The sequence below is a fragment of the Dioscorea cayenensis genome, chromosome 14 (genome assembly GCF_009730915.1).
Source record: "Dioscorea cayenensis subsp. rotundata cultivar TDr96_F1 chromosome 14, TDr96_F1_v2_PseudoChromosome.rev07_lg8_w22 25.fasta, whole genome shotgun sequence".
In the NCBI taxonomy this organism is placed as follows: Eukaryota; Viridiplantae; Streptophyta; class Magnoliopsida; order Dioscoreales; family Dioscoreaceae; genus Dioscorea; species Dioscorea cayenensis.
Window position 1 is genome coordinate 3,745,393 of NC_052484.1, and position 11,715 is coordinate 3,757,107.

The 11,715-nt window shown below is 35.1% G+C and overlaps 1 pseudogene; it reads left to right on the forward strand.

The window, feature by feature from the left end:
* Window positions 1-2,170: 2,170 nt before the first annotated feature.
* On the forward strand, window positions 2,171-4,534 carry LOC120275999 (annotated as a pseudogene).
* Window positions 4,535-11,715: the final 7,181 nt, after the last annotated feature.

An 11,715-nucleotide genomic window follows, 5' to 3' on the forward strand; every position in this document is an offset into this window, starting at 1 on the left:
ATCTCAATTCCACCCTACTTGATGTCAGACTTCCAGTTACCTTCATGGGTAATTAAAGAAATAGACAGATTCGAAGATACTTTCTCTGGAAAGGGTCGGAGCTTGGCTCGAAGAATTTCTGTCTAATTGCTTGGAAGAAAATCTGCAGTCTGCGAAATATGGGAGGCTGGGGAATTAGTAGTCTGCATGATTTCAATAAAGCTCTTTCTAGGTAAGTGGTGGTGGAAAATTTACTTTGGCAAACAAGGGTATTGGTAAAAAATTATTCACTCTAATTACTTGTCTAAAGGAACCCCTGGACCATTGTCTCATTCACCACCTAGGAATAAATCTTTCTTTTGGGCAGGAATTTTACTGATCCTGCCTCCTTTTCGACTTTATGCTTCTAAGAGTGTATGAGATGGTAATTCCACTCTGCTTTGGCATGATCACTAGCTAGAAGGTCGAGCTCCTAAAGACATTTGGGCCAATCTCTTTAATGATTGTGACTTTCCTTGGATTATGATCAAACATTTTGCACACGACCTTCCTCTCATGACACTTCTTTAGTACTGCTACCCTCTCATAAAGTTTACCTTTCTTTTCCTCTGTCCCAAATTGTTCTAGAAATCAATAGGATTTGAAAATATGGAACTTGGAGAAGAATAGAACCTTCTTAGTCAGATCTATCTATAAATTTCTAATAGATGGTGGTTTGCGAAGTGCCCTATACACTCAATTTTGGAAAATTGATTGCCCTAGCAAAATCTCTCTTTTTTGCTGGCTAACAAGAGATGATAGAATCCTTACTCTTGTTAACCTAGCCAAAAAGGTTGTAATTCTCAAAATGCAACTGACACCTGTGTACTATGTCATAAAGGCTCGGAGACAGTAGACCACTTCTTACTCAGATGTGAAGTCTCCAAAAGAATTTGGGCATTCTTTGGACAGTCTTTAAATTTACTTTCACAGGCATATTCTCTATCTGAGATCCAGACTTCTTTAATCCCGTCCTTAGATGATTAGCGAGTAAGAATTCTGGGGCTTGCTTTCTAAAGCAATTTGTTGGAATATTTGGTTTGAAAAAACAATCACATCTTTAATGATCATTTTCAGGATGTCCTTTCTATTATTATTAAAACTATTCATATGATTCTTTCCTGGATTTTTGTAGCTAGGGATTCGCATCACCAACAAATACCTTCAAACTCAATCCAAAGGCTGAAGTGTTCCCTCATCTTCCTGAGCACACGACAAGTTAAGAATAACACATCCACGAAACCCTTGACTCGGGAGTGATCCACTCCCTACCTTCTCTCTTCGAAAACTGAAGAAGACCTTTGGCACCTTATGGCGGTCTTCGTCTTCCTAGCTGTGTTTTCCTCGCTGTTTGTTTTGTTTCCAGCTTGTTTGTTTTAGGTGGTGCATCACTCCTAGTGATGGCCATTAACTTCGTTGGCTTTGGCCCTTTTCCCTTCCTTGTATCTGTTGTTGGCTTTTGTGTTCTATACTTGCTTTTATCTTCAATAAATTCATGATTTATCCACTTTATTAAAAAATAACTACTATGAAAAAAATAAAAAGGAAACTTACTTCCATGACTGAATAATTAAATCGGCAAGAAAAGAACTGAAATGGAGATGATATAGAAATACTCTTTGGTGGGATGTTGTGATCAAATGTTTGGCATTGATTTAAACTTATATATAAAATATAATATTAAAAAAATTATAAAACATATAAAAATACAAATAAAACACCACTTGATAGTTAAATATTAATAAATTATATAGGATGAAATCCTACAAGATAGATGATAATCTTTGAAAATATACAAATAATAACACATACCAATTTACATTTATATAAGAAGGCTTGGTCAAAAACTTATATTTTACGTAACTCATTAATCACCAACAAACTTTTTGAAAAAGACGCCTGTGGCAAAAAAAAAACTATCTTTTAAACATGAGGTTTTAATTTTTTAAATTCCTTCAATTCTTTTATTTACCTAAACTAAATATATAAGAACAAAAACAACTATTTTCAAAACAATTGTTATACTGCAACAAATTATGAGGGAAGAAAACAACAAACCCAAAGCCCTTTTACTTTCTTTGTTCCCATTATTTGATTTCTCATTACTCCACATTTAAATCAAATCCTCTCACCTTAAAACAATTCTATAAATGCAAACAACAACCTTATTCCAACTACTATTCATACAGCCACAAATAAGGAAAAGAAAAAAAAAAAAGAATGAACCTCCTCGTGACATGTATCGCCCTACTTCTATCACTCCAAACGTCCTCAAGCACACCATGCAAATTCCCTGCCATAATTAACTTCGGTGACTCCAATTCTGACACTGGCGGGCTTTCCGCCACCTTCGGTCCTGCTCCACCTCCAAATGGAGAGACCTTCTTTCACATGCCGGCCGGTCGATACTCTGATGGCCGTCTTATTATCGACTTTATAGGTAAATCAATATAGATTTCATTACAAGCATATGTTATTTGTACAAACTAAACTTATTTATTTATAAATGGACTATAAAATTTCAGCTGAGAGTTTTGGTTTGGCATACTTGAGTGCATACTTAGACTCTTTAGGCACTAACTTTAGCCATGGAGCCAACTTTGCCACTGCTGGATCAACCATCATGCAACAAAGTGTGCCACTAAGTAAAGGTGGCTATAGTCCATTCTCATTACAAGTTCAATTATCCCAGTTCTCTCAGTTCAAATCCAGGTCTCAAATTATCTCCATAAAAGGCAAGTATTATTACTAAATACTAAATCGATCAACTCTATCCATGTACTCTGCTTGCTAATTATAATAATTAATTAGGGAAAGTTTTCAAAAGCTTGATGCTGAAGAAGAATTATTTCAAAAAAGCTTTGTATACATTCGACATTGGTCAAAACGATCTCACCGAACTTTTTTTTAATAATCAATCTGCTGATGAGTATATCCCGATGACAATGAAGGTGTTCAGTGATGCCGTAAAAGTAAGTGGTCTTATTTAACTTATAATAAAAATAGAGAATATGAACTATATTAATGTAAATACCGTTGTATTGCAGGAAATATATCAACAAGGTGGGCAAATCCTTTTGGATTCATAACACAGGTCCTTTAGGCTGCCTGGCCTATGCTATTATCCGAAGACCTTCATCGTTCCCCGGAACTTGACTCCATCGGTTGTGCTGTGATATTCAATAAATTAGCACAAAAATTCAATAACATGCTCAATGAAACAGTGACACAGCTCAGAAAAGATCTGCCTTCTGTAACATTCATCTATGTAGATGTTTACTCTGCCAAATACAAACTTTTCAGCAACGCAAGAAAGTATGGTAAGAAGATGTACATAAATTTTCTCTTGTTGAATGTCTTTGTTTTGGTGTGACATTTACCTACTTTAAAGTGCAAAGCGCAATATTCTGTTCAGGCCTGCAGGCTAGGTTTTTGTCCAAAATAAAACGGGTTCGGACAAAAGTCATGTTAATGCGAGGAGAGTCTGGACATGGCCTGGTTATCCGGATTTAAATCTGGGCCGGATTCGAATAAGAAAATTCGGACAACAGGCCCTTTTACCTTTAAAATTTTAAAAGCCCACAATAATAAACCTAGCTATTTTAAGCCTAATTTCATACTTATATTATTTTTCTATTAAGAATTGGACTTTTTGTATGATTTAATTTTTTATTTTGGATTGTTGAACAATTTTTTTCATTTAATGTGAATTAAATTATTATTTTATAATTTAATATTTGAGTGAATTTAAATGTATTGGACAACTTGGTTTTAAAAGAAACTTGATCTGGACAAGTTATATTTGTCAAGATTTAAAATTAGGCCCATGTTTTGACAACAAATTTATCTATTGATAGTATAAGTTATCTATATCTAGTTTTGTCCTAACCCGGAATTTTACCACCCCTACTTAGAAAATAACGAAAAATAAATTAATTACTGAAAGCCACAGGTCATTATAATCAATTGATTTTTTTTTTTCTTTGCTTTCAGGATTTGAGACTCCACTGAGAACATGCTGTGGATTTGGTGGTGGTGATTATAACGTTGATTTTAATGTGAGATGTGGAGACAAAGGCATAGTTGAGGGGGAGGAAGTTTTATTGGGGAAATCATGTTCACATCCAGAGAAAAGTATAATTTGGGATGGAGTTCATTACACTGAAGCTGCAAACAAATGGGTTTTCAATGAGATAGCCACTGGAAAATATTCACATCCTTCTCTTCCTCTTTGCCAGACCTGTCATTGAACAATTCCCTCTGATCATGCTGCAGAGAACAAACAGCTTGATGAGTGGAACGATTAATGAAATAACAGCTTAATAAGTGCAGTTAGTGTTTTTTTTTTCATTGTTATGATTAGTGCGCAAGTTTTAGGAATTTTTTTCATTGGTATGACCAGTGGTTCAGGTAGGGTGGTAATTGTTTGTCTGGGCCCACCGGCTCTGTTCAGTTTGACCTAGAATAAAACAGGTTTGAACAAAGGTGGTTATGCTAATGCAGGCTGGATTTGGACTTAGCCTGGTTGTCAGGATTTAAATTTGGACAAACAAGTTATTATACCCTTAAAAATATAAAGACCCACAAGTTTAGGCCCAATTGTCCAATTCCTATCGTCCAAAAAAATTTCAAACTAACAAGGTTTGTTTGGTGGACAATACAAGAAGGATAGGATAGGATAATCTATCATATCATACTAGTATAATTCCCTCAATATGCTTAATTCGGAGGTTTTGCAATTTTGATAGTTTTAAAATATATATTTGTGTGGAATAAATATTGATGATAATTTTCATTTATAATAAACCAAAAGAATACAGAAATAGTGTTTACCAAGTGTTCAAGCTTTGAAAATATTCAAAGATTCTCATAGGAAGATTTTCAACATCATAACCCATATCTATCAAAGCTAATTTATTCAAAATAATTGTACTTAAATATATAGGGTAAATTACAAGATTAGTCACTAAACTATCCACCAGTTCCTATTTTGGTCACTAAACAAAAAAAAATTCTATTTTGGTCACTAACCTTTTAAATTGCTTCCAATTTGGTCACTGACGCCAACGCCGTTAACGGCGAGCTGACGTGGCTTAGCCATGTCAGCGAACTTAACCACGTCAGCACTGCTCTTTAAAAACGTGTCTTCTTTCTTCTTCCCCTTCCCCTTTCCCTTTTCTTTCTTCTTCTCCTTTCCCGTTTCTTTCTTCTTCTCCTTGCCCTTTTCTCCTTCAAATACCCTGCCATTGATCTTCCTTCCTTCATGGAGTCGGCCGATAAAGTAAGAAAATGTCGTAGTGGCGACCTTCTGGATGAGGAGCCTGAGGTAATGTTCCATTTCTTTTACTTTTTCCCTCTCTTGTTCGGTGCCCTAAAATTTAGTATTCATCTCAATTGTCTGCCAAGGCTCTTCTAGCAAACAAGAAAGAAAAAACCAAGGGTACACATGAAAAGAAGGATTGCTACTGGGGAGGCTGTGCACATTGTTCTTTTTAAATGAATGTCTTCTGCGGAATTCTATGTATTACCATTCTGAATATTATTATGTCATGATGTTGTTACCAGATTAATATGTTACTTATTTTGTATCATCTGCAGAATTACTAGATTATCTGCAGAATTCTGAATGTCATTATGTTATTACCAGATGACTATGTTTCTTATTTTGTATCATCTGCAAAATTACCAGTTTATATGCAGATCCGTGTTGGTTATTCTGTATCATCTTGGAATTCTGTGTATTATTAAAATATAATAACATTCTGTGTTGCTAATGCCATTCTCCATGTATTGTGTTTTTTTTCTTGTTTTTGTTTGGCCAAAAATTAATTTTTAAGTACTTGTGTGTGTGTTCTCAAGGAGGTGCAAGTTGTTCATTGAATTTGTGAAGCAGAATAAACAAGGATTAAGCATTCATTGGTTTATGTTGTTTTTAGAAATAGATGGTGTTGTTTTCATACTGCAGGTTTCATTCAGATGGATTATCATAAGCCCATCGATTCCCCATTGATGAATCATCATTTTCTCTGCACAATAAAGGAAGAGACAATGATCAATATCTGATAGCTTTCGGCCATTACTGGAAACTGCAACCCAAATCTACCACATGTTGATCTCACGGGAATTCCCATTAGAGGACTGAGGGCAAGGAAGAAGAAAGAAACGGGCAAGGAGAAGAAGAAAGAAAAGGGAAAGGGAAAGGGGAAGAAGAAAGAAGACACGTTTTTAAAGAGCAGTGCTGACGTGGTTAAGTTCGCTGACATGGCTAAGCCACGTCAGCTCACCGTTAACGGCGTTGGCGTCAGTGACCAAATTGGAAGCAATTTAAAAGGTTAGTGACCAAAATAGAATTTTTTTTTGTTTAGTGACCAAAATAGGAACTGGTGGATAGTTTAGTGACTAATCTTGTAATTTACCCAAATATATATTGTGTGTGTGCGTACCACTATGCAATTTGGAATTATGTAACATATTTGTAGATATCCTAACTACATAACATTTGCCTTGAATTTGTTAGCATAGAGAATAAGGTTGAAGTGAGCACTTGCAACCCTATTCGACTAAATCAGAACCCTCTATAAAGGACGTGAAGACCATCATTATATGCACATTTGGACAATTAGTAACAGAAAGTAAAAATTGAAATGTAAGTTTCTTTAATTGTGATTAAAGAAATATACAGAGGATAAACTAAGTGATGGAAAGCATAGTTTCCAATTTTTTTTTTTTTATAATCACTTACATCAAAATCTATTCCAACGAAAACCCCAACCAATACTGATTTTTTTTTTTTTGCACATTTTTTATAGCAATATAAATTAGTACAAATCTCAATTATAATCATTTACTCTCTCTCCTCAAACAATTCTATATATACAAATTAACACCAACTTCATTCCTATTCTTCGTACAAAAATAACATAAAAAAGAGCCTCCTCATGAAATGTCTCATCCTGCTTCTATCACTCCAAACTTCTTTTTTTTATTTTTATTTTTGATAAAAATGGATAAACCATAACTTTATTAAAAGAAAAGAGACGTATATAAACCTGAAGAACATAATGCCAAACAACAGAGAAAACAAACAACAACACTCCAAACTTCCTCATCTTGCACACCAAGCAAATTCCCTGCCGTATATAACTAACATCGGCCACTCCAATTCTGACACCAGTAGCCTCTCTGTCATCTTAGGCCCCTCTCTGTCTCTAAGTACAGAGACCTCTTGTTGCACATTCTTGCTCATCAATCCTCCTATGGCCATCTTATTATCTACTTTATAAGTCAATATAAATTTCACTATAAACAATGTTATTTGTACATGGGCCATTAAATTCCAGTCGAGAGTTTCGGTTTGACATACTTGAGTTGAGTACATATATACTTGGACTCCTTAGGCACTAACTTTGGCCATGGGCTAATTTTGTGACATCTGCATCAACTATCATCCCACAATTAATTATACAACTGAATCAAGGTGCCTACAATCCATTCTAATTAGAAGTCGGAAACTACAGTTCTCTCGGTTCAAATCCAGGTCTCAAATGCATGATCTCCGAAAAAGGAAAGCATCAATACTAAACTTAACAACTCTATGCATGCACTCTATTTACTATTGTTAATAATTAAGGGAAGTTTGGAAAACTTAATACCAAAGAACGATTATTTGGAAAGAGCTTGGTATGCATTCAACATTGGTCAAAATGATCTCACCGAGCTTCTCTTAGGCTACTTGAACTAATGTTCTTCTCTGAAGGCCTTTGTCATCTCCGGAACTAAACTTCGTCGGTTGTGCTAAGATATTCAATAAAATAGCACAAAAATTCAATAAACTGCGTGTTTAATGAAAGTGCGGTGGTTTAACTCAAAGAATATTTCCCTTCTTCTATATTCATCTATGGAGATGTTTATTCTGCTAAATACATTCTTTTTAGCAACTCAGAAAAGTACAATAAGAAAATATATATAAATTTTCTCTTGGTAAAGGTCTTGTTTTTGGTGACACTCATGTACTTAAAGAAATGAATATTAATAAATCATTGAAAGGCATAGGCCATGATAATAAATTGAAATTTTTATGGCAATATTTATTTAAGGATTAGAGAAGCCATTGATTTACATATATATATATAGAGAGAGAGAGAGAGAGAGAAAACATAATGTTAGTTCCGGAGGGGTAGAAGTGTGATAATTTTTCGCTCAACCTATCATGAAATGCAATCACACACAAATAAACATACAAGAGAAAAGAGACACACAAATTAGTTACCCAGTTAAGCACAACCTGGCTACGTCTGAGAAGCCTAGTCTAGAGAAAACAATCTACTAAAAGAGGGAAAGAATGAAGAGTACAACACTCACTTTCACTCACACAATGACAAAGATTAACCATCTCTAGATTGGCCGATGCCCACTCCCTTCAACCCACACACTAGGGTTTCTCACTTGTGACACACATCTTAAATCTCAAAGTAAGGTATCTTATATAGCCGTCTCTACGTCCTAAACTAGCTTTCTCTTTTAGAATCTCCGCGGCTTCCTAACTTGGTCACTTTTCAAAGTTAGAGGTTGTAACTCATGTTGCAACCGAGCTTGCAACGCAACCCACCTACTGATCATGATTGAGTTACAGCTCCCGTTGCAACACGATCTGTGACACCTCTAACTTTTCCGGTTGCTCCAGTTTACGTCGATGTAGTCAATTCCTCCCGAGCTCTTCCCGTGCTAGCAATTAGCCTCTTTTCTCAAGTCATATCAGTATGTCCTTCTCCGGAAGGTCGCATCAACCAAAGCGCGTCTCCATCTCACCAAAGATGGTCTTCAAAGATCTCCACAATCTTCTTTCTAAACTTTGATCTCTGTGGGCTCCTTTTTTTCTCACCTAGCCTTTAATTAGGATTAACTGGTTGAAAATAATGGATCACAAATCAAATTTTAATTTTTTATGACTTCAAGAGATTATGGGTTCATGACTTCCATTAGGGGCAAGCCCTTAATATTTATTACCCTAGATATTGGCGCAGGAACCTCCGATTAAGAAATAAGTGTGAACAAGGAAAATAAGTTGTGATAATCAATTTCATTCATTTCAATAAATATGAATTTATGAAAGTACAAGGAATTTTCAATCATCTTGACACCACTTAGTCTTATGGGCCTAAGTAAACAATGATTGTAGTATTTTATCTCCGCCGAACAACATGCTTTGACATATGGTCTTTGTCAAATTTTTGAGAATTTGAATCTGGGACATGATTTAGAAACTTGTGAACTTGTATCTGAACTTATGTCTTGGACATTTTGTATCTTGTATTTGATTTGCATCTTGAATTTGATTTGAATTTCAAGTTCTTGATTCTCTATGTTGATGAATCATAAACTTGATTTTGACTTTCCATAAGCTTTGGCTTTTATGCATGTGAAACTTTCTTCAAGTCTTGACTTGTGAAACTCTTTGGGTCTTTGAATTATGATGTCTTGACACTACTAAGTTCAATTGTCGATTTATATAAATTTTCAAATATTGACTTGTGAAACTCTTTAGGTCTTTCGACTTTTGATGTCTTTAGACTGCTGAGTCCAATTGTCAATTTATATAGGTTTTTAAGTCTTGACTCTTTTCATATCTTGAATCTCGACTTGGCTGCTTTGGTTTTGATTATTGTTTTATTATATATATATAGCACATGTTGATGCATATGCCTCATCGTCGCGCTGCATGCCTCTTTACTGTCTTGAGATATATATCTCATTATGAAGTGTTTTTCAGTGTGGTTTGATTATCCAGTGTGGCAAATATAATGAAGGGGTATGGTATGGTTTGAGGATTGAAGATGAGGAGCATATGCATAATATGTTTTGAGACAACATAGTGAATGGTTCAAATTTGATCATCAAGTGATAGGATTGGAGGGCTAGGATTTCATCATCAAGAAGAAATAGTTTGAGTTCGAGGCCATATAAGATATATGGTTTAGATTTGATTGGAGGGCTGGGATTTCATCATCAAGTAACAATATCCTAAGTTCGAGGCGATATGGGATTAATGGCTTAGATTTGATTGGAGGACTGAGATTTCATCATCAGATAACATCATCTTAAGTTCAAGGCAATATGGGATGAATGGGATCTCATTTTAATTGTTTGATCAAGGGTCCAGATTTCATCATTAAGCAAACCTACTTTAAGTTCCAAGCGGTGTACCAAATATATATATATATATTTTTACTCATGCTTCTTTGGAAATAAATAGTACTTATTTACCAAACACCAATATAACATGAACCATAAATAAATGTTCTTCTAAACCCCACTTGCCATGTGTCTTCTATGCATCTTTACTTTCTTGATTTTGAGTTTGCCATTCTCTCAAGATGCCAAGTGACCACCACATCCATCTCATGCAAAAGTCAACGTTCAAATCTACCATCCCATGCCGCACATGACATGAATCCTCTTAGCATCTCCTATAATTGTTGTAGTTTTTTTTGCCTTTGGTATAAAGGTGGTACGCACACGTTTGCATGCATATGCACGTAATATATATATATATATATATATACCATTGCAAAGCTAGTGGCTTTCATGTATTTTGGCAAACATTTCATGCACCTGGGTAGGACCCAGCTCTCATTGAATGATGTTTAATATTGAGATATATCCTGCTTGGAAAATAAGTAGAGCTTAGGATACTTAAGTAATTCACATGCACCCTGTTCCACATGCCATGCCAAGCAGAGCCGCAATATGCCTCTAGCTCTAATGGTGATGAAAAGCAAACAATGATAAATGCTGAATTAGAAGATGACAATAACAAAGGACAAATGCAATTCTACATTGCTTTGTTAGTTTGAATTTTAGTCTGAATTAATTTTGTGTTGATATTAATCTAATCTGGATTCAAACTGAATAAAGTGGTCCATGAATTTATCTAATAGAATTCTAAGTTAACTCTAATTGGCACTTTGGATAATAATCTACTTAAATTTTAAGTTGAGTTTATCCTTTGATAGTAAGGATTATATATAGTACAGCACAAGAGGTCCCCAATCTAACGTTCTCGAGAATACCCAGCCCCATTGATGGAAGAGAACGAGATAGATTGGAAGAGCCCTTGGTTTTTTCAAGTGCAGATCTTAGTCCCTTCGTTTGTCCTGTTTGATTTGCTATGGCTGGAGGTAAGTGATCCTGCTTCCGCTACATATTAATTATTTAATTAATGTGACATATTAGATATCATACTTTGGCTTTATAATACGACATATTTACATGTTTAGATGTCGTATACCCTACTCTAATTAAATTTCTAATAGTTAACAAATTAAGACTTTCTAACATCAATAGCCATTATACATACATCAGCTCTTAAGCAAAAGTACAAGGCGGTTTAACAAGCCTGTTGCACGGAGTAGTAGCTGTAACCTCTTGATGCAGAAGGCAAATAGATCATTCATGCAAGAAGCGCACCATTAGTTCGCAGTTCCCTGGTACTAATTTCCAAGTTTTAAAATAATGGAATGATGTTCCTTTCATGTTCTTTTCTAATGTCTTTTTCACTTGTTGCGTTTCCATCACTTGAAGGTGTACTAGATTACCTCCATCATTGTTGCTTTTCGTCTATCCTTGCACGACATATCTTCCACTAGGATTGTACTATTTTATCCCCATCAAAGGCCCATTTGGTACTTTGCAGGGAAA